Source organism: Urocitellus parryii, chromosome 9 (assembly GCF_045843805.1).
Source record: "Urocitellus parryii isolate mUroPar1 chromosome 9, mUroPar1.hap1, whole genome shotgun sequence".
NCBI lineage: Eukaryota > Metazoa > Chordata > Mammalia > Rodentia > Sciuridae > Urocitellus > Urocitellus parryii.
This window is the reverse complement of record NC_135539.1, coordinates 52,762,219-52,786,281: the sequence shown is the minus strand read 5'-3', so window position 1 is coordinate 52,786,281 and position 24,063 is coordinate 52,762,219. Positions and strand designations below refer to the sequence as shown.

At 39.1% G+C, this 24,063-nt stretch overlaps 1 protein-coding gene and 1 long non-coding RNA gene across 4 annotated transcripts in view; one reads left to right on the top strand and one right to left on the bottom strand.

Moving 5' to 3' along the window:
• The window catches only part of LOC113194185 (uncharacterized), a 168,275-nt gene extending 164,868 nt beyond the window's left edge, over positions 1 to 3,407 (bottom strand). For both annotated transcript variants that reach the window (XR_013344289.1, XR_003302242.2), the window contains exons 1-2: positions 3,131 to 3,407; positions 2,496 to 2,656 (exon numbers count right to left, since the gene is read on the bottom strand). This is a non-coding gene — a long non-coding RNA (uncharacterized LOC113194185). The remainder of the gene's footprint in view (positions 1 to 2,495; positions 2,657 to 3,130) is intronic.
• Positions 3,408 to 3,465: 58 nt separating this feature from the next.
• Positions 3,466 to 24,063, top strand: part of Itgb1 (integrin subunit beta 1) — a 55,106-nt gene continuing 34,508 nt past the window's right edge. The window contains exon 1 of one of the 2 annotated variants that reach the window (XM_026405169.2): positions 3,466 to 3,612. The gene's annotated coding sequence lies outside the window, so the exon portion shown is untranslated. The remainder of the gene's footprint in view (positions 3,613 to 24,063) is intronic. The other variant, XM_026405170.2, reaches the window with a different exon arrangement.

Genomic DNA, 24,063 nt, shown 5'->3' with positions numbered 1-24,063 from the left:
AAGAACTTTAAGTACCGTCACCCTTTCTTGGTATTTTTAAAAGGTCAACAATTCCCAGGGCTGCTTTTTACAAGGCATATACATTTATGTTTTAAAAGCAAAATTTTAGTATCTTAGGAAATGGAATGGAGATATGATTCTGAAGAACTTCTATATTAGTATTATAGGACGTTATCAGAACCATCTATCCTTGTTCCTTTATTTCTTCTTCCTCCCCCTCCCCTTTCTTCTTTCCATTCTCCTCCTCCTCCTTTTTTAATGTTTAAGAAGTTATATTCTAAGTAGCTGGATGTGACCAATGAGAAAAATGTATCTAGGTCACTCTGTAGACATGGTTCTTGGAAAAGTAGCCAAAGACTCACCTAGTCACCATTAATCAATTTGCTCTAACCACAGTCATATTCATTTATAATGGTATTTAAAATCCAAGTTCTATTGTTTAGCCAGGCTACTTTCAAGATTTTTTCTCCCTAATTAAATCCACCAGTAGGGTCTCTTCATCTACAGGAACTGCCTAATTCTGCACACTCACCCCCATGCACTTTTACTTTTACTATTATCATTGTTGAAATTGATCTTTAGCTATAAACCTAGAACCTGATTTGTAATATGTCCCTTTGAATTACCTTGAATTTCTAGTTACTCCTTGCTCTTCATAGTCTGAACATCCTTATTCATAGGGTGACCATATAATTTATCATTCATACCAGAATATAACTTTGAGAATGAAAAGGGGAACTATTAATAATTATGCTTCAGTAACAAGCTGGTACTATCTTGGGATACCAGAACACAAGGTTACTCTGCTTATTTAAAAATGGAACTGTGTTATGCCAATCAATGGAAAAATTTGTTCTTGGGTATGCATCTATTCTCACAATGCAGGTATTCATCCTTTGTTCTAACCCTGGGGTGGGGAGGTGGTCTTACCTTATGAATGTTATTGTGCTTGAAAAATGATTTATAAATGGATGTGCACTCAACTGTTGGCTCATAAAAATTTATACTGTTTAAGGAGGTTTCTACTCTCAAAGATTGAAAAGCCTTCAAGTTACCATGGGATGATTTGTGGCTCACTGAAGGGAATAGTATTTGAGAGCCTAAATTCCAAGAGTGCTCAGTCCACAAGAGAGAGATAGCTGTCCATTCCTGAAGACAACATTGACTCACTTATACTTCAAATCCAGTGCTTCATAATCACGATTAAATTCAATTTACTAAATTTAAGCTCAGTAATCCACTGTGGTCCCACTGTTGCAAGGAGAAAATAAGGTTTCCAGAGAAGCCTTTAGCTTCTTTTGCATCTTAATAATAAAGGTTTCTTTTATTTGTGGAAGCCTTTTTATAATTTTATGTAGAAATAGGAATAAAAGGCTAATTGAATAAACCTAGGCATGGCAACATTTTCATTGAACAACTTTGAAACTTAATTTTTGAAAATAGTAGGTTTGAAGAACCTTCTATATTTTGAAGAGCAAGTAATATGATACCAAAACTAAAGAAAAGGACAACTCTAGTTATTTAACATAATGATGACACATGAGACAGTAGAAAACAATTTATGACAATTGGGAAATTTTGTGGGTAAGGTATAGATTTATCTTGAATTTAATGGTCTATCAAGGTGTGACCTAGCAATGTAATCAGCACTGTATCTACTTAATAGGATTTCCCCTTAAGCATTATAAGGCAGATCAACTTTCTATGGAGTATTCATAAATTTCAGTTAACTATGCACTTGTCAATATTTGAATGAGATCACAAGTAGTCATACTCCTGACCAACTACTACTTTTCTTAAAGAATATATTTATTTAATTTCATTTTTCCTCATAGCTCATGCATTCTGCGTGTAAATTGCTATTCACAATTCAGTTTAGGCAAATGCTCTAGATTGATCTCTGGGGAACAAGAGAATCTATTCATTCATTTATCAAATATTAGCTGAACCCCGATTATGTGTCTTGGAACTTTGCTTGATACTTTGAGAGACTAATTTAGAGTTGTGTAAATGTGGACATAGGGAAGAAATTCTGGGAAATACAGATCCTTGCAAGTCAAATATGGAAAGATTGTGCTTTATCTCAAACTACACAATTTCCTATGCTAAGAATGGACCAATTTTGAACAGTGGTGAAGCCAATACCTTTAAATTCAAGAACGTTGAGTTCTAATAGAGTTGTTAATATAGAAATATCATTTAGCCTCTTAAGCTTGCCAAATATTAGTCAGGAGAAATAATGCTCATTTCTTAGAGGTCTTCAGAGACTGGCTAAACAATAGATTTGATTTTGCTAGTGAGCAACGTGCAGATTTTCCATAGATGGGATCACTTCATCTTCTATTTAATATTGACAGCCAAATGAGCATCCCAGTCTCTAATCTCTAACAACAGAAACACTACTTCGCAGGTTCATAAATCTGGTAATTTGAGCTCTCTCTGTTCCCAACAGGGTGCTACAGTTCCCCAGGTGGCAACCCACATTTTCTGCTAACCTGATGGCAGCTTGCCAGCCACATAGTCTGTATTACCAGGTTTCAGTATGATGTTGGTTGGTACAGATTTCAATCCTCTATAATCAAAATGTGCCCAGTCAATCTCATAATGAGTGTTTCCCTTTTCTTCTAAATGTTCTTTTTCCAGCCCCCAACTCCACCTAAAGAGGGGAAAAAATGAGGAGAAATGAGAATATGTACTCTTAAATTTGAGAATTTTCCTTCTCATCCTTATTTCCCCACACATGGACTTCCAGATAAATCTACCAAAAGCATCTTCTCAACTCATCAGTTTTTCCTCTAAAAGTTCCTCATCCCCCCCCCGCCCCGCCCCCTCCCCTTTCTTGCCACTCAGCTCTTTTCTAAATCTTCAAGTTTCTTATAGACAAGTAAGGCACACTATTACACCGGAAAAACATTGCTTCTAGCTAATTCCCTTTTGAGAGGACAGTGTCGTTTTTTGTCCCCAAGAGGCCCTGCAGGGTGGAGGACTAACCCTCTAATTTGCCCGGGGAGTGGCTGGGGAGCTCCCAGGGCTTTCAGGGATCAAATCGCGGAGGTGCGACTTTGAGGAAGCACAACTCAGGGCCTAACAGGAAAGTAGGTCCAGTCTCAGGGAGGCTGCTACAGCTCACCAAGGGCCTGCGGAGCGCTGGGTCACTCCCCAACACCTCCCTCCCTTGGCAGAGAAGGCTACAGAGGCACAGCCAAGGCTTCCACAGTGTCCCTCCCCAGGCCTCCGTCGCCTCCCCAGGCCCACTCTTGTCCGGGCCCGCTCCTTTGTCTAGGCCCGGGTCTCCCAGCCTCCTTCTCCTCCTCGCCTCAGGCTTGGCTGACGCGGCCCGGGAGGAATGCGTTTCCGGAGGGAGAGGGCGGCGGCGGCTGCCTCAGGAGCAGGAGCCGCCGCGCGGAGGAGGCGGTGCCGCAGAGTCGCTTCCTGCCGGGAGGCGGCTCCGGTGGCGGAGTCTCCTCCTCCCGCCCCTGAGAAGGAGGAGCCGCCGCCGCCCGCCGCGCCCGAGACCCGGAGGCCGCTACAGCCCGCGGGAGAGGCCGAGCGCGAGCGGCGGAGCAGCAGGCCCGAGCCGACCGTGCCGGGACCCGACGCCGCCCGGAGAAGGTAGGGGCTGAGGCCTGCGGGAGGGCGCGCGGCCTCCGGGCTGCCGGGCCGGCCGAGCCTGGCTCGGACCTCTGTGCGGGGCCGGGCAGGGCCGGGCAGGGCCGCGGGGCGGAGGGGGTAGGGCGGGATTCCAGCCTTCAGGCACCAGAGGAAGTCGAAGCCGGAGCTCGCTGCCCGCCCCTGCCCGGCTCCCGGCCCTTCCTGCCTTTCCTGGCCCCGTCTCGCCGTCCCTTCTCCTGCTCAGGCGGACTCTGAAAGTAGAGCCGGCCCTAGCCCGGGTCCGAGTGGGAGGGTCGCGGGCCTGGGCGCTGTCACGTCGGGGGGCGGTGGTGGCGGAGGACGGGGGACCCCCTTTGGCCACTCTCACACCTGCCCCTTCTAGCGACCCTTGCGGCGGTCTTGCGGCCCTGAGCTCCGCGGTTAAGGTGTTGGAAACCCCGCACCGTGTGGGAATTGGGACCGCGGGCTTTGGTCCGTGCTGACGAGAGCGGGTCGAAGCCTCCGAGGACTTGTCTTTGAATGGTTCTGGACGCTTTCTACCCCTTTCTCTCTGTTTCTGTCACTGGCCGCTTTTTCTGTGAGCAACGTGGAGCCTGGTCTTTTGCTCCCGGGATGGGAATTGCTCCCGCCTTCAACTTTCAGAAGCGGTGCGGCAGCTCCGAGCGCCCGCGGCGTGGGAGGGTGCGGGCTAGGCCCGGGCAGAAGTTGGCATCCGCAGCCGCAAGGGAAGGAAGGCGCAGAGCGGGCATGTGTTCTTCTCTTCTGTGTTTAGAAGTACAAAGGACACAAACCAATCAGTCGCCAGCCCCACCGCGGGGCGGCCCCGGGACCCGGGACCCGGACCAGGACCAGACCAGGACACAGGGCCAAGGCCGACCCTCCTGGCAGGTGTCCACTTGTCCGCAAAACCCTACCTGTTCCTCGTATCATTTCACTACATGCCCTTTCTTATGCTTCGAAACAAGTTGGATTTCTGAGAATTTTCATATTTAAAACCTGAAGACTTTTTATTTAATCAACTTTGTACTTTGAATGGGAAATCTAACACCAATTACATTGCTTCTGTTTCCTCATCTGTAAAATAGGAACAATAATAATAATTATTGTAATGACAGTGAGGACCATGATTACCTCTAGGCATTTTGCACATATTATCTCCTTGAATTCTAGAATGGCTCTGCTGAGGCTTAGGTATTGTTCTTATACCTGTTTTACAAATGAAGCAACAGAGGTATGGGAAACATAAGTAAATTGCCTGTGATCATTCAGGAGACCCTGGAGAACCCATGGGATCTAGCTCCAGAGCCTATGTTTGAACCATGTGTAACCACCTTAACTGCAGGATGGTTGTGAAAATCAAATGTAAAATGTAAAAAAAACACCTACCTGAGAGTAGATGCTCAATAAATATATTGACTCCTCTTCAATTCTCCTTGGTTGTAAAAATGTCTCAATGTAATTGATAGCACCATTAGTAAGGTTTTTGGGGGTCTGTATTCTATGTGTTTAGGTAGTAAAATTACTAGGAAGTTATTTTTTATTGTTGTTTTGATGGTACAAAAGTAAGTACTAGATGAATTTTTATTAGACTTTTTTTTCTTATATGACACACACCCTTTACAGTAGGTTATATATTAGAATATGTTAATAAACTATTAAGAAATATTAGTTGAAAGTTATCTAGTCTACGTTTGTGGACATCAAAGACTTAAGTCCCCAAGAGGGACTTAAAGAGATTCATGGTGATGTTCATGTTTTTAAGTAATTTTGGAATATTGATCAATATTAAATAAGCAACTGAAGATGATGAAGTGAGAAATAGAAAAGAGATGAAGCAGATCAGTATTTTTTTGTTTACAGACATTTGTAGAGAGTAGATGATGTTACTAGAAAGACTTATGTAACTAGAAAGCACGTAAATTCCAATTTAACTCATGTGTGTTGACCTCCCAGGCCAACAATTTTAAGTATTTGGTATATTGGTTTTCTTTTTTAAAGACTGAAATTCTACATTAAGATTTTTTTAATCCTCTCAATTTTCTATGCATGATAGGATGGAATCAACAATTTAAAAAAATCATTGCATTTAGTAATTTTAACCTTCAGGCAGCTTTCTTAGTTTTCTGGTTAGTATAACTTAAATTTGCCCCCAGTTATCATCACTGAATGAAAATGTAGTTTAACTTGATATTTCTAAATTCTTAACTCCAAGAGGGTCACTGGGGACCTCTCTTCACTTTATCTTAATGAAAATTAAACTTTTTAAAAAAATATTTATTCTTAAGCTTTAGGTGGACACAGTATCTTTATTTTATATTTATGTAGTGCTGAGGATCGAACCTCGTGCCTTGTGCATGCTAGACGAGCACTCCACCACTAAGCCACAATCCCAGCCCCGAAAATTAAACGTTTTTGACCAGTTGCTATTTTTCTCGAGAATGCTTGCCAATTAATGTAATATCTATTTGGCTTCTTGATAAATAAATTGTGACTGTTGGGATGAGGGGAGTGTAGTATTCTCTCTGAAGAAAATGTTCTTTTCACTATATTCTGAAGCACACTTGTTCTTAACTGTTCTGCCTACTGATGAGATAAACAGCTTGTAACTGGCCAAAGTTTCAGAGAACTTTTGAGTTCTGAGATTTTATATTTAGAATTGTGGATGTGTAACAAGCTGAATTTATCTGAGTGAATTTGGATGGACTTGTTAATTTTAGATTTCCCCACTGTTCGTGGGGGTTAGGCTCTGTCAAGTGGTAGGTGGAATCCTAGAGAATTATATTGTGTAAATATGCAGAACTTTGTATTATAATATTAGTGTTTATTCTGTTCCTGATTATATGTTCTCCTGAGATTTTCATCTGTCCTTTCATATTGTTGCTGCAGAGGTGGGAATCCAGGGGAAGGGAGGGTAAGAGTAGGAAAGAAAGAATGCCTTAGTCTTCTGGATTCTGAAATAATAGCAGGATCTGCAGCTGTAGCATGCTGAAATGTATTGAGGTTAAAGAAGGTGCAAGTCATAAAACTCATAATATTGGTGTATCTTAAGATAGTTCAGTAGAGGTCAAAAACGGACCCTTTTCAGGAGCTATATGCAAAAGGGGCCAAGCTATACTTATACTTTGTTAATTTCTCATTGTTTTAAAAATGCTTATTTGTAAGATTTTAAGGACTGATGTTTTGCTAATAATTATGAGAGAGGAAAAAAAGCTGCTTCAAATATATGTACATTCATATATAAACACACAAATATATTTCTTTTTTTTAATATTTTGGTTTTTAGTTGTAGTTGGAGACAATATCTTTATTTTATTTTTATGTGGTGCTGAGGATCGAACCCAGTACCCCACACTTGCCGCAAACTGCCCGGCCCCGGGCCGGCTGAGTCCCGCTCCTGCTGCCGAGCACTGCCTGCGGCACCCCTGCTGAGCGATCCCCTGCTGAGCTGTCAGTGCACGCGGGCTTGCAATCTTGCAACCCGGTTGGGCACAAAAACACAAGCCAGTCAAACTGAGACAAAGTTTTATTTAGAGAGAGGCCGTGTGCGTTCCCTAACAGGTGGGTCCGCCACGTGTGTGTCTACCTGAGGGGGGGGGGGGGGGGGGTTTCCACTTCCCCCGGAACACCCTCCTACCATCCTTTTCCAACCAATGGGAACTCTCCCATTACAAGAGTGACATGAGTAACCTGAGTCCTGAAATTGGGCCCAGCTGGACAGCATGAGTCCAATTACCATATGAATGTGAATTGCTGGCTGGCAGTCAATAAAATCCAAAGGTGCCTGTATCAATATTTTTGCTGTGGCTCCTAACATCTGCCCCCTACTGTTTAAATAAACAACAGGCAAATGTGGCTAGGGACCGTGCCTGTTAGGTATGTCCAATTCACATATGGTTCTTACCCGTCATGGGAAAACTGACCTTATTGCGTCAGTCTCCTGGCTTAGGTTGATACCACTGTAACCGAATCATACCCGTCACTGACTACCGGTCCAGTATATAGCCATACCTGTGTAATAGGCCTATGCACCAGTGGGGGGGTGAGGTTCTTGCCTCACCTCTGTTGGCCCCCAAATTTAACCTTGGTGCCAGTGGGGGGGTGAGGTTCTTGCCTCACCTCTGTTGGCCCCCAAATTTAGACCATCACTAGCAGAAGGGAGAAAGACGCAGAATTGCCACGACACCAAGCCAATTGAAGGCTCCTTTGGAAACACTGGTGACACATCGGCTAAGATATTTAGCACTACCAGTTCGCTGTATCAACAAATAGAGCACAATGCATACAGGTGATACATAGTCCAGACAAGTTGTGTAAGCAGTTCAAAGTGGAGGAGTCTATCAATATGTCCATTTCCTCCCAAGGTAAATTAAGTCCTTGATTGAGCAGTTCAAATTGGAGGAGTCTATCAATATGTCCATTTCCTCCCAAAGTAAATTAAGTCCTTGATTGAGCAGTCTTATTGAGTTATTTTGATTGATGTATCAATTTATATAGTTTATAGTGATAGCTATCATAAAAGTTGTAGTTTGGTCTTAGTCTTCACCGGCACTGGGATGGAGATGGGAATTATGGCCATGTTGCTAAAGAGACATTATCCTGAACAGAATTATGAAATATAATGAAAAGGAAAGGTGAAAGTAAACAAACATATCTGTTAACCACCTTTAAAAACAAAATTTAATAACAGCTGTTTACCTAAAGTAAATTAAACCATATAAGTCACGTGACTAAATTTTTTTTTTTTTTTTGAATACTTGTATCTATATATACATGAGCGCTCCTTATAAATGAAATATGGACATACACACATACAGACATACAACACAAAACAGCATACATAACATAGAACATATAAGACAATAGTAAATAAAGGCCTTGTAGCTATAGCTAGGTGAAATCTCCATTGTAATGTTTAAAAACTTTACAGTTAAAAAAAAAAATAAATAAATAAAACACAGTCAAAAAAATAAAACTGATCAGAAAAACACTAACCTAGGTTTGTATGAGCTTAAAAAATAAGGTAAAATAAAATAAAATAAAATAGAACTTTATGATGTGGGAAAAATGCAAATAATAAAATAGATATTGAAAAAGGCACCATGGTAAATCACTGTCGCAGATGCAAGAATAGCCAGGCTGGAACTCTGGATATCAGCTGTTATGGATTTGAGTCAAATCATCTTCTTTTTCTGTAGAAATTGTTTTAGTTAATCTCTCTGGAATCCAAATTGGTTGCTGTTCCTCCTGTGGAAAAACACAGACAGAGCCCCGACTCCAGACTATTACTGGGTCCGGACCTTTCCATTGTCCTGTTAGAATATCTTTCCAAAGTACCTTAGGCTTATGTACATTTTTCGGATACATATGTCTTTCCGCAGCACTAAGTCCTGATGCATCCAAATTTAGAAAGTTTAGAGTAAAAAGGGTTATTTTAAGTTTATCTTTGGGGGATATATACCCCTTACTAATTCCCTCCCTTTGCTTTAATAAGTACATTTTTATAGTTTGATGAGCTCTTTCAACTATGCCTTGTCCCTGTGGGTTGTATGGGATTCCTGTTATATGAGTAATGCCAAATGATGAGCAAAATTGTTTAAAAGACTTGGAGATGTAACCAGGACCGTTATCGGTTTTTAACTGTTTAGGAACACCCACAGTGGCAAAATTTTGTAAGCAATGAGCTATAACATCTTTAGTTTTTTCTCCGGGATGAAGGGAGCCCATCAAAAATCCAGAAGAAGTATCAACTGTAACATGTAAATATTTTAATTTTCCAAATTCTGGCAAGTGTGTGACGTCCATCTGCCAAATATGGTTAGGTATCAGTCCTCTAGGATTGACTCCAAGATTAACTTGTGGCAAAAATGTCACACAATTTTGACATTGTTTTATTATATGTCTGGCTTGTTCTTTAGTTATTTTAAAACGTTTTTGTAAAGTATTAGCATTGACATGGAACCTTTTATGAAAATTTATAGCTTCTTCTATTGTGGAGAAAATATGTATGTCATGTGTAGATTTATCTGCTAGTTCATTACCCAAACTAAGGGCTCCAGGCAATCCTGTATGTGCTCTGATATGTCCTATAAAGAATGGATCCTTTCTATCCCAGATTAGACTTTGTATAGCAGAAAACAAAGAGAAAACAGTAGAGGAAGGAGAAATCCTACCAGCATCTTCAAGAGATATGATAGCATTAACTACATACTGACTATCAGAAAATAAATTAAATGTAGAATCTTTGAACATCATAAAAGCTTGCAATACTGCATTGAGCTCTACCTTTTGAGCTGATTGTTTGGGTACTAAAAATGTAAAAGTTTGATCAGGAGTAACTACTGCTGCTGTACCATTATTTGACCCATCAGTGAATATATTTGGAGCATTTATGATAGGGGTTTTTCTTGTCATTTTTGGAAAAACTACAGGATGCTTAGACCAAAAGGACAACAAAGGATTAGATGGCAAGTGATTATCAAATGCAACACTAGATTTACACATGATTATTGCCCAAGTATTTAATTCATTAGCTAACTCATCAATTTGATCCATAGTATATGGAGTAATAATTTTATTGGGAGAAATCCCAAATACTCCTTTTGCTGCTTTTATTCCTTTGAGTATTAATTGCCCTACAGCCTCAGGATATCTAGTAAGAATAGTATTAGGAGAATAAGATAAATGTATCCATAATAATGGACCTTCTTGCCAAAATACCCCTGTAGGAATATTTTTTGTCGGTAATACAATAAATAATAAAGGCAAACTTATATCAATTCTATCCAAATGCATATTTTCCATATATGTTTCAATGATTTTTAATGCCTTTCTAGCTTCAGGCGTTAACATGCGGGGTGAATTTGGATCTGATGGACCTTTTAAAATATCAAATAAAGGTCCTAATTCTCCTGTTGGTATGCCTAGATAAGGCCTTATCCAATTTATATCTCCCAATAACTTTTGAAAGTCATTAAGTGATTTGAGTTGATCTACTCGTATTTGAATTTTTGGTGGACGGACCATGGTTGAGGATAATAGAACTCCTAAATAATTAATTGGAAGATTTAATTGTACTTTATCTATTGCTATTTCTAGATTATAATTTTTTAATAAGTTTGTAAGCGTGGCATAACATTCTAGCAATGTGTTTTTATCTTTATGTGCCATTAACACATCATCCATATAGTGAAATATCTGTAGTTCAGGGTTTTGATTTCTAAGTGGCTGGATTGCTTTATCAACATAAATTTGGCACAAAGTTGGGCTGTTAGCCATCCCTTGAGGGAGTACTTTCCATTCATATCTCTGATCAGGACCTTCATGATTCAGTGCAGGGATAGTAAATGCAAAATGTGGACTATCCTCGGGGTGAATTGGAATTGAGAAGAAACAATCCTTAATATCTATAGCTAGAACATGCCACGTTTTTGGTAAAGCAGACAGTTGGGGAATCCCTGATTGAGCAGGTCCCATAATAACCATCTCATTATTAATGGCTCTTAAATCTTGTAATAATCTCCATTTACCAGATTTCTTTTTAATAACAAAAATGGGAGTATTATGGGGAGATACGGAAGGTTGTATATGTCCTTCCGCTAATTGCTGTTTGACCAGATCATGGGCTACTTGTATCTTTTCTTTAGTTAGGGGCCACTGAGGAACCCACACTGGTCTTTCTGATTTCCAAGTAATTTTGATTGTCTCAGTGGCCCTTTTTGAAAACCCAATCCATGTTTATCTATCTCTTGATCTACTTGAATTGGTGCTGTTATATCTTGTTCTTGATCTTTTAATCTCTTTTCTTTTCTAAAGCCTTGTTTTGCCCTAGTAGTGGGCGCGTTAGGATTGACGTTATTTGTTAATGTCAATCCTAATTGATCTAGGACGTCTCGTCCCCATAAATTTATGGGGAGATGGTCCAATACATAGGGCTGTATAGTTCCTTCACATCCTTCAGGATCCCTCCAATCTAATACCATTGCACTTCTATGGGGATTAGTTGCCACTCCTAGGCCTCTAAGTGTTTGGGTCGCTTGCTGTAATGGCCAATGCTTAGGCCATTCCTGGCGAGATATGATGCTGAGGTCAGCGCCTGTGTCCAGCAGTCCATTAAAATCATGCCCTTGAATATTTAATTTTAGCATAGGGCGAGAATCTAAATTTAAAGATAGCATAGCCCAATCTACACCTGTGGAGCCTAATCCCTTGGAACCTCTTTCTACATTACAACTGGAAAATTTATCATGTAGGCTTGGTATTATTAATAACTGTGCTATTCTATCTCCTGATGAAATTACTGATATACCTCTTGGAGAACTAGCTATGATTTTTATTTCACCCTCATAATCGGGATCAATTACCCCAGGACTTATCATAAGTCCTTTAAGTGTAGAAGAACTGCGTCCTAATAATAAGCCTACTGTTCCCTGGGGAAGAGGTCCTTTTACTCCTGTGGGAATGATTTGAACTCCCATCTCTGGAGTTAATACTGCTCTGGCAGAGGCACAGATGTCCAACCCTGCGCTCCCTCTAGTCTGTCTGATGAGGGATTTGATGGATAATGCGTCCTGGGCACCACCTTGATGGTGCTGCTGGGTTCCTCCATTGCCCCGTATATTTGTGGTTTTGGGCCCCGGGGCATTGGGCCCTCCAATTCGTTTTTTGACAACGGGGCCTGATGCCTTTCTCCACGATATCGTGGGTAGACATTTGGTCTTTGTCCATTTTTTGATAACGGAATACCCTCTATGGTGGTTTGAGAATGGCATTCATTAGCCCAATGTCTCCCTCTATGGCATCGTGGGCAAATACCCGGGATTCTACTCTTTTGATACCTAGCTTTGTTAAACCCTCCTCCTATGGGGCAATTTCTTTTAAAATGCCCTTCTTGATTGCAATTATAGCATGTTTTTGGCTTGGCACTTAAAGCCTGTTTTACTTCAGCTGCCATGACTTGTCCTTGTTCATTAATGTCTCTACATAATTTAATATATGTGTTTAAATCTTCCTGTTTCCACGGTCTAATGACCTCTTTGCAGCAACGATTTGCTTGATCGTAAGCCAGCTGTTTTATAAATGGCATTGCCTGTTCTGTATTTTCAAATGTCTCAGAGGCTGCTTCAATAAGTCTAGCTACAAAGTCAGCGTAGGGCTCATTAACTCCTTGTATTATCTTAGATAGTTGACCTTGAAAATCCCCTTGTCCCTTTAAAGTTTTCCATGCCTTAATTGCATTTATAGCGACTTGAGCGTATACGCCAGGATCATATCTGAGCTGTTGCATTTGTTCTTGAAATTCTTCTTTTCCCAGTAACATTTTTAGGCCTCGTTCAGGGTAACCTGCTTCTGCATTTTGCCTAGCTGTCTCCTTGCAAAATTCCTCATTGGCAATTTTCCATAATAAATACTGTCCTCTATTTAGCACAGAATTACACACGTTAGCCCAATCTGCTGGTGTTAAGTTCCAGCCGGTAATAGATTCGACCATACTGACTGTGAAGGGAGCGGCCGGGCCGTAGGCTGCTACAGCTTCCTTTAATTGCTTTATTATTTTGAAATCTAAGGCACGGTAAACTCGTTCTTTATCTTCTCCCTGCTCAACTACAGGGCATGCTAGTTTTTGGGGTCCCGCCTCAGGATTCCGTTCATCATCTATGGAGGCAGGTAAAGCTGTTGGTTGAACTATGCCCTCTGGTGGTGGAACGGAGTTAGTAGCAGCCTCCCTATCTGACGACCGTTTTTTCCCTGAGCTTGCCTTGTTCAAATTTTCTTCTATCTGACTAGCTTGAGAGACCTTTTGTTTTGCTTGACCTAATATGTTTTCTGCCATGGCTTGGACCTCTAACAATTTACTTAACAGTTTTTCGGTTTGTTTTTTACTAGATTCTAATCTACTATAAAGGTAACGTAACCCAATAAGATAGGATAGAAGAAAGCCAAAACAGAATGAAACAGAAACGGAGAGGAGGAAAATGATTATGTCAATTTTCTCTCTCTCAGGGCCGAATAACTTCAAACCTTGAGCTAGCCATTTATCCCAACTGGTCTGGAAAAATTGTAAGGCTAGAGAGCCTGAAATAAGAGCAGAATAAATCAAAACAGAAATACCCATTCTGTCGCCTTTCCTTAGGGGCGAGCGATATTACTCACCTTTAAGTTTTGGGCGTTCCCAGTACAGGGCCACCAAAATGCCGCAAACTGCCCGGCCCCGGGCCGGCTGAGTCCCGCTCCTGCTGCCGAGCACTGCCTGCGGCACCCCTGCTGAGCGATCCCCTGCTGAGCTGTCAGTGCACGCGGGCTTGCAATCTTGCAACCCGGTTGGGCACAAAAACACAAGCCAGTCAAACTGAGACAAAGTTTTATTTAGAGAGAGGCCGTGTGCGTTCCCTAACAGGTGGGTCCGCCACGTGTGTGTCTACCTGAGCGGGGGGGGGGGGGGGGGGTTTCCACTTCCCCCGGAACACCCTCCTACCATCCTTTTCCAACCAATGGGAACTCTCCCATTACAAGAGTGACATGAGTAACCTGAGTCCTGAAATTGGGCCCAGCTGGACAGCATGAGTCCAATTACCATATGAATGTGAATTGCTGGCTGGCAGTCAATAAAATCCAAAGGTGCCTGTATCAATATTTTTGCTGTGGCTCCTAACACACACTTGCTAGGCAAGCCCTCTACCACTGAGCCACAATCCCAGCCCCACACATAGACATCTCTTACATGACCACATGTCTCCTTATGTGAGTCTCCAAAGTGCAGTTTTCTGATCCTTAGGGATATGTAAAATGACTCACAAGAGTATTAGGAAGAAAATTTTAGGCTTACTATTATGTATGTTTTTAAATTTTATCATTTTAAAATACAAAAATTTATTATGGTTTACAATATCTTACACTGTTGCCATAAAGCTCTGTGTATTTTACATGCATATTCCAAATTTTTTTAGTGATAAAGGTGAAAAACCAACAGATTTGGCAATCCTGTGTATAGCAGATGGTTTGGGTGGGTACACAAGAACTACAATGTTTAGGAGGCAGAACTGATAAGCTTTGGTGTCTGAGGTTAGAGAAATGAAGCAGCCTAGTGTGACACAGGGTGCTGGCTATGTGGTGCCATTCACCAAGGTAGGATTTGTGACCACAAGAGGTAGTCCTGGTTGGCTGGAGGAGGGGAAATGATGATGAATTTATACTGTTGAGGTTTTGTTTTTTGTTTTTGTTTTTAAGGTGACCACAGGGCATAGGCAGAGATGTCTAGAGTGTAGCTGAACATAGAGATCAGAAAATAAAAAAGATGTCTGGTTGAGAGATTTAGATTTGGGAATTCTTAGCCTGCAAGTGCTAATTGAAGCTGTACCATGAGGACTGATGTACCAAAGGAGTGAAAAGGGCCAGAATCTGGGCAGTATTTACCAGTGGAAGGGTAAGTGGAGGAAGAGGGATCTAGAAAAGCATTTCCCTTCCCTCTTTCTTGTCTGAACTTGTGGTTCCTTTGAGTGACATTTTAGTGACTGGGATTTGTGGGGTTTTCCCACAAAATGTTTCCCAGGGTAGGAAACCTGGTCATGCTCTGCCACTGAATTTTTTGTGACCTTTGTCAAAATACTCCACCTTCTGGATTTTTTTTTACACCACACTATAAAATATCTGCTACATTTCTCATTCTGTCATTCTGTGAGTTGAATAGTTACTGTCTGATCTGAGTACTGTAGAGTGCACTTCTTTTTTTTTTCCATGAGCAACCACTTTTTTTGTATCATCAGAGACCATAGGTGCTGTGCCAAATTACCACTCTAATATTTGCCAGTGTTGACGGATGAAATTGTTGCTATCAGCTGTTTGTTGGGGTGTAGCTCAGTTGTACATTACATTTTAGTGTATCAGTATATTATCACTTATCCAGAGACAAAAATGGTGTACTGAGTGAGCATAGATCAAGAAGTTGGTGTGGTCTTTGATATTGAGTGAATTATCTAGCTGGGACAAGTAGTTTTCAGCTCAGGAAAACAGAACACATACTGAAGAATATTTTACACAACGTACCGAAACAGATAATATTTGCTAATAGTTTTTGAGAAAAACATCATATTGGCTTAAGTGGTTTTGAAAGACTTATTAGAGGAGAAGAGGCCTGAGTTTGGAATGGTAAGAGCAAAGATATATACATATTTTGGTACCAGGGATTGAACTGTGTGCCTCGCTGAGCCAAGATATAGATGACAGATGTGTGGCATACTCAAAGGACAGTACAGTTAAAGGGAGAATCCTAACTACTTAGCAAGTATAACTTGGCCACTTTGTTACCCATGGAAAAAATGTGTACCTATATATACAAAATTACATATGAAATATAAAATGAAGGCTTGAATTTTTATTCTAGACTGGCATGAATGCATTTAGTTGCAATTTTGAATAAAAATAACACTATGTCACAGTAAAATAACACTGTAATTATTGAACATCATTGAAAGTTCGTCATTCACTGTGCTAGGCAGCATCAGGAGTATGTTTTAAGACCACAGCAGAAGGAGTATTAATTCTGTTTATTGTGGTTGTTGAAGACTCAGAGAGCTAATGAAGACCAACCAAAATAAGTCAGAAAGGTAGAAGACTAATTACTATTCTGTTTTGCTTAAGGAATATATTTTTAGTCTACTAAAAATGGGATCAGAAAAATATATACATGCATAACCAGATATGTACCACTTGAAGTATAGAAGTCACATTTCAGTGTGTAATAATTGTTTATTGAATGAATATATAAATAAGCTTTCATGCTCTTTATTAATGATTTATTAGTTTCCCCTCTACATCCAGTATTTTATGATTTATGTATGATTCATATCACATTATTTCATTGCTTCTCTTAACAAGGAAGTGGTATGGTCTTGTTTGGTTATTGGGGAAGGAGACTTTAGTTTGAGAAAGCATATTTAGTATATTTTATGTTATAGTATAATGTTATGTCAGGAAAATGTAAGAAAAATACAATAGTGAATTTTTTTTTTTTTTCTTAATTAAAGAAGCATGGGTTGCATGGGTTAGGGTCTAATCTGGTAGAGTGTAAAGCTTACCATGTACAAGGCCCTTGATTCAGTCCACAGCGCCTCCCTGACCCCCAAAGAAATTGACAGTTATTAAATAGTCGCTCAGAATCTTATTTTAGAAGCTCATGACCACAGTGAATGACTGCAAGCAACAACAAAAAATTCAGTAATCTAATAAATTATAATTATAAAGATAATTTTTGGTAAGAGCTTTTATATTTATGATTATATTTTATTCTTCCAACAATTCTGAAGTAGATATTATTCCCAGCTAGTAAAATAAAAAATTGATTTTTCCCTATTTAGTTTGGTTTTAAAACATTTATATATTTATAATATGCCCAGTGCTTTGCTTATTCCATGCTGGGAGATAAAACAAAATATGTAGTCAAAATTAATGTGATCAAGGAAGAATTTTAGAATTATCTATGTAAAAAGTGGATAAAGTTATGCATTTGGGGAACATAGTTTAAAGATTCTCCTTAACTAAAATTATGTAGTGCAAAAGTACTTTTGATTAATCAGAATGGTTAGCTTTTGCTTCCTCTATTCGTAATTACCTTTGTAAATTTCCCCAAAGCAAGTTTTCTTACCCCTAAGTTGCTAACTCAGAAGAATTAAGTTCAGACAATTTTTCATGGTCATCAGTTTGGATTAGCCCTGCCTATTATGGCTTAACAGTTTGCTTACAGTGTTGTTGTTGTTGTTGTTTTTTCCCCACTTTGGACCTTTAAGTCTATCCATCTGCAGTCTTTGAATTTATTTTGTACCCTACCTCCTTTTGGATTTTTTTTGGGGGGGGGGGTTACTGGGGATTGAACTCCGGGGCGCTTAACCACTGAGCCACATCCCCAGCTTGTTTATATTTTATTTAGAGACAGGATCTTGTTTAGTTGCTTAGGGCCTTGCTCAATTGCTGAGACTGGCTTTGAAATTGTGATCCTTCTGCCTCAGCCTTTCAAGTCCATCTACCTCTGTTATCTGATCAGCTTGAATTATTAATTTGAGTTCTGTGTGATTTTTCTTGTTATGTTAATTCTGTTCCTCAACATTTGTCAGTTCTGAAGGAGTCCAATCTAAATTAATCCTTCTTTATCTCTCTATACTTTTCTTCTAGTTTTGAAGTCTTATTGTTTTATGATACTGGGTCTTGAACCTAGGACCTCCAGCATGCTAACCAGGAGCTCCACCACTGAGCTATATTCCCCAGAAAGTCTTACTTTTTTGGAGGTGGTGGTGGTGCTGCTGAGGATTGAACCCTGGGCCTTGTGCATGCAAGGCAAGCACTCTACCAACTGAGCTATATCCCCAGCCCCAAGCCTTAACTATTTTTAATCACTGTAAGACCTACTTGGGATTTTCTAAATTCCTTGATGAGTATAATGAGTTCATCTATATTTTATTATATTTTCATACAAGATTCTTCACTTACTTTCACTTTTTGTCTGTAGAAGATTTTCTTAGGTGCTGTCATCCCAGCCTTTATTCCTTTCTTCCCCAAGACATTTATGTTTTACGATTTTTTATTCCCCCTAACCTGGAGTATGTCCATTCTGCATAGTTCCTTTGCCCTTTTATTCTGTGTAGTGATGATGATTGATCTGTATCTTCATATTTCTGGAGATGGTGAGTAGAGTAGTTGTTAGTGATGAAGTTTATCTTTATTCTTTTATACTTGTCTTAAAGTATGTCTGACCATGTTGTAAGCTGTTTTCAGTTGTTTTCTGATCTTGTCTCTTTGGAGCAACCAAACGTTGTTATTGGAAGTTAGTAGCCTCATTATCATTAGGGAAAAAGGGCTTCAGGTGCCTTAAAATGCCATTTTTCTGCTGAGTGGGAGTAGTGATATATAGGATGTTTTCTAGTTCAGACTATTTTTATATTTATCTATAGGGGATTGGAGAAAACACTTCAAATTAAATGTTACTTACATTTTTGTCTTAGATTATTTATCTTCTTCTCTTTTCTAACCCCTTCTATTTACTTTTCTTCTCCATTCTTTCTACTAAATTGTATTAATCATTAATTCTTGAATATTATTTGGTCCATAAACACCTTTATAGTCACCACCACACCTCTTCCTGCCAGACAGAAGAGATTTAAAGTATACCTTGATAGAGGTATCAGATCTTCACCACCATTGAGGTGAAAAGATTTTAAAATGGTATGATGACAAAAGGGAAGTATTTGAATGGTGAGAACATTTAGCTTTTTGTACCTAATTACATTGAAAGCTTGGGCTTTCAAATAAGGCCTGGGTTCATATCATAGTTCTGTCACTTACATGTCTGACACATGGTAGGTATGCAATAAGTGTTTGTTGGCTTGGATGTAATTGTAGTGAATACAAATGTGCCCTTGTATAAAGAAAGGAAGAAATCTGGTATATACTTCTTTTTTTATATGAGTTTGCTTTTATGAGAGTTGGCTTATTTTAAAACTGAAATAAACACAACTTACTACTTTTTGTAAAAAATTATTTTTTCTCTGAAGTGTAATGTTCCTTCAAAGATAGTATAGATTGAGCATCTCTAATCTAAAATTCTGAAATGCTCCAAAATTCTAAATTTTTTGAGCACCAACATGGCACAAATGGAAAATTCTACAAGTGAACTCATGTCACAGATGACAGTCATTTTCAGACACACTAAAAATATTGCATAAAATTACTGTGAGACTATGTGTATAAGTTGTATATGAACAATTATACCATGAAAATTAGCTTATTTGTAGAATATTCTTAAGAACATTTACTGCTCAAGGAATGAATTATGACTCCTTAGATAAAACTAAACGTGATAAAAAATGATCCTAGCATGAAATGCTTCTGTATGAGCAAGACACAAGTCCTGTGTCTATACTTGTGAAATGTGACAATTAAAATAACTTTTGTTGGCCTTCTCACTTTGAATGCCCAGTGAACAAACTCATAGAACATTATAAGCCTGTTCCATTTCTATGCCCTGAGTCAGTTCTAACACTCAGTGTTCTTTCTTTTAAAATAGTGATGAAGTAGGCCTTCAAATAAATAAATAAATAAAATAACACTTTAGTGAAGCACAAAGTTGGCTTTGAGTTACAACTTCTGATTTCAGGTGTCAAGTTTCAATTCTTGAAACTTTTGATTCTGAAAAAATTCTGTGAATTTTTTTTTTTTTTACTTTTCTGCATTGATTTCCTCATCTGTAAAATGTAAAACAAAGATGATGTTGTTCTCTATCTCATACAGTTCTTTGGAGGAGATAGTTAGATGCCATTATTTTTATCATTATAGTGCCTAGTGTGACCCTCTCATTTGCCAAATAGATCTTCTTTTTTTTAGTAGTCCACAATGGGGAGTAGTCCCTGAATGAAATCAGGCCAGTAATTTTTTTCACTCGCTGGGAGTTGAACCCAGAAAGTGTCTCCCACTGGTCTATATTCACTGACCTTTTTTAATTTTTGATTTTGAGACAGGGTCTCAGTGAGTTGCAGAGTCTGGCATCAGACTTGTGATCCTCCTGCCTCAGCCTCTGAGTCACTGGGATTACCCACATGCTCCACTGCTCTCAGCCCAGGCAGGCTAATAGATTTGTCTGAGTAATATGCCACAGAATTTTGATTCAGGCTTCTACTAGTAAACTGTCTTTTCAAGGGTGATTTTCTTTTTTCTTTTAGACTCTGCTAAGTTTGCTTTCCCATGATCTAACAATCCTTAATTATTCTTCCTTATTTCTGTTTTTGATCTTTTTTAAAAGATAGTCTGTGATATTAGCTTTCAGAAATAACTGTTTTGTTTAATATTAAACACTTACTTGGACTTTGTTGCTTTTATTGTTTTACATACAAATTGTTAGGAAGGTAAGTGTGAGAAAGCACATTAAATAGAATAATCCCACTGAAGATGTGGTACCTAAGAACAGCATAATACTTAGGTTTTGATATTGAAGTCATCAGGTTCAAAATGAATAACTGAATGGTTATAACTGAATCTTTTTGTAGTGGCTTTATTTCTAACCCTTTCACTGTCCTTCTGTATTATGTCTTCCCAAAAGTGGAACCATCCAAAGTTTTCTATACTTTCAGTTGAAAAAAGCAAAATGTTCAAACATAGTTACTTTATTTAATCTAGTTGTTTTGGAGCTCTTGTGTAATGTTTCTTAATAATTGTAACAAGTAACACCTAGTACTTATAATATGCCAGATATTGTTTTATATGTATCAACTTATTTAAACTTAGGAATCCCTATAAAGTAAATACTATTTTAGAGATGAGGAAACTGAGATACAGATTAGATCATGTGCTAGTACCAGCACCACCTTTGTTTGAGGCTATGCATCCTGGTTTCAGAGTCCATACACTCATTTCTGTGCTGTCCATCATTATGCAATGGTTGGTACAATACATTGCCTGCTCTTCTGAAATTTCCTGTTTTGTTATGTTTTTGGTACCTCAGGAAATCTTTGTCTTTATTTTGTTTCTTCACTTGTTAACTATTAAGACATTGTGCTACGGAGGGCATAAAACGACTTTTAGATGATGACAGGTTCTTCAGGCAAGTCAACGGTACACATTCACAGAAGATGAGTGCGAGTTCCATACATCTTTATGTTTGTTTTAATATATGTATGTGTGGCTACATTTGAATCATCACCTTATTCATTCTTTCCTTTCCAGTTCTTGCCATCATTAGGATCCTCAAGAATTCGTGCTAATAAAACTTCTCACTATTCTAACAATTATTTTATTTTTAATTCTTTCAACTCCATTGACCTTCATTCACTATATTAGGAATCTCTCCTGCTCTTCTCACATCTTCTTACCTCCCCTCTAGTTCCAGCCTCTGCTACTGGGAATAGTCCTATGACTCATTTCTGGCTGACTTCATCTTGCCCCAGTCTTGCTTTTCTCCCCTGGGCCCTTGTCTGTCCCTGTGAGAAGGGGATGGCAACCCTCTGGGCACATGAGCTGCAGTTCTGGGAAATGTGAGGAGTATGGACAGCTTTTTCACCTGTGGGGACTAGAGGTGATGAATTTACTTCTCCCTGTTGACCCTCCCTGGGTCTTTATGCATGATCAAGTTCCCAGGTATCCACTGTGATAAATTAAGTGTCTTTATATTGACCTTTTCTTTGTCTTAGTTCTTCTCTTCAAAGAACCTCTTTCCCTGGAGTCACCTTCCAGATTAAACTGCCTGTACGCAGTCCTTGTTTCGGGCCCTGTTGAAACAATCACTGATATATGTACTTTAACTTAAGACTTTTCACCTAAGACTTCCTTTCCTGAAATGTCCAGTTATTCCAGATGTGGAGCACCTATAAAAAAAAATGAGCAAAAGATATGCCACTTAGGATAACTTCAAAATACTACCTGAATGTTTATTATGTTTCCAGACTTGAACACCTGGGACTTAAACTTTAGCTGACTCACTTTGCACTTCCTTGTTTTTTAGTGATTCCCTCAGTGTTACCTTCCCATTGTCATTTCTAGTCCTTTAACTTTTTCCCTCTTTGTTGTCAACTTGTTGTCAGCACACTGTTTCTTTTTTGTTAACTTTTTTATTTGTTGTTTTTAGATATTCATGAGAGTGGAGCGTATTTTGACATACATGGAGTATAACTTATTCTAATTAGGATCCCATTCTGTGGTTGTACGTGATGTGGAGTTACAGTGATGGTGTATTCATATAAGTACGTGGGAAAATTATGTCCGATTCATTTGACTGTGTTTTGTATTCCCATTTCCCCCCCTTCCCTTCAATCCTCTTTGTCTAATCCACTGAACTTCTATTCTTCCCTTCTTATCCTCTGTGTGTTAGCACCCAGACAACAGAGAGAAGATGTGACCTTTGATAGCACCACTATTTTTTTGTCCCCTTTTCTTCTTCCTGTGCTTGCCCTGCAAACTGGTGAGATAATTCACTGATTTCAGATTTAGTGTCTTAGGACCCATGGAGGTATCCTCAGAGATTTGAACATTTCTACAGGATATTCCTCTGTATTATCTGGTTGGCTACCTTAGAACTAATTATTGTTTTAGTGTTGTTTTTATTTGTTAATAATTTTTTGCTTCATAATGTCTAAGAACCGTGAGCATGACACATTTTTACAGCTAGCTTTAAGATGGCTTAAAAATTTGAAAATTATCATCACTAGGGTATCTACAGTAATTCTTTTTATTTAGAAAGGGTTGGCACATTAACTAATTCAGAAGAATTATTCTTACTTCCTGAGTGATATTAGACAAAGTATATATAATTTAATATAGTTCAGTAAAAAATTTGAGCATTGACTTTGTGCCAAGTGATTCTAAGTGCTAGAGCTGTGAATAAGGCACACTGAGGCCATGTTCTCTTGGAGCCGTGACTCCATCAGGGGAGACAAATATTAAAGATAGTTACAAGTGAGATGAGTTTTATAAATGTACTTTTGTAAGTTAGGGCGTGCAATACCTGCCAGGCCCTCAGCATTGCTCTCTAGGCCTATTGTGTCTTTTCTAATTTTCTTCACCTGGCTCTTTTTCAGCCCCACATCCTTTTCTCCCAGCAGTTGTCCTGAGTGAACTCTTTTCCACCTTGGAAAAAATGTACTGCTCCTGTATTCAGGGTATTATACTTCCCTGGATCTGGATGCCTGGCTCCTTTTCTTCCCTCATTCCTGTATTTTCACCCTTCAAGTCTGCCACCAGCTCTCCTTTCTTCCTGAGCATTCTTCACAAAATTTCTCTCATTTTTCTAATTTCAGTTACCACCTCAGTAATGACACTTCCAATGTCTGTATTTCTAACTTTGACCTATCTCTAGAGATCCTGAGCCATGTATCTTTTCCTCTCAGGAGGTGTCTTCACTTCCTTGGGGGTATTTTCCCTACACTACAAGCAGACATTTCACATTCCACATTTCTCAAGAAAAATACATCATTTTTCTTCCCTAGCTCCATTCCCTTTTCTGTGTTCTTTATTTACAATGCAAGTTTTTAACTATGACAGAGAAAAACAGAACACCATAAATTAGACTGTTGTTTGTTCTAGATTTCTTTCTTTTGCCCCCTTCCTTATTCAAGCACATTATTAGAGCCCACGTAGCTAGCTACCTCTAGTCACTCCCTTGTCATTTCATTTACTACTATTGTCTGGATTCACCTCTTAATCAAACCTTTGTGGTAACTGCTGTGTCTATCTTTTAGCACCTGTCTCCCACCCATCCTCTTTCATGCTAATTTCCTACCATGTATATGCAGTTATGGTGCTATCCTGCCCAAGTTTTTTTAAAATTATTTTATTTTATTTTTTTAGTTTCCCTGCTGTTTATACAATAGAATCTAAACTCTTTCAGCATAGACAGCATTTAAAGCTCTCAGTCATATAGCTCCATCTGACTGCCTGCTCTCCATTTCTGCTGTTTCTAACTCATGTTTTAAGTCTTGGAGT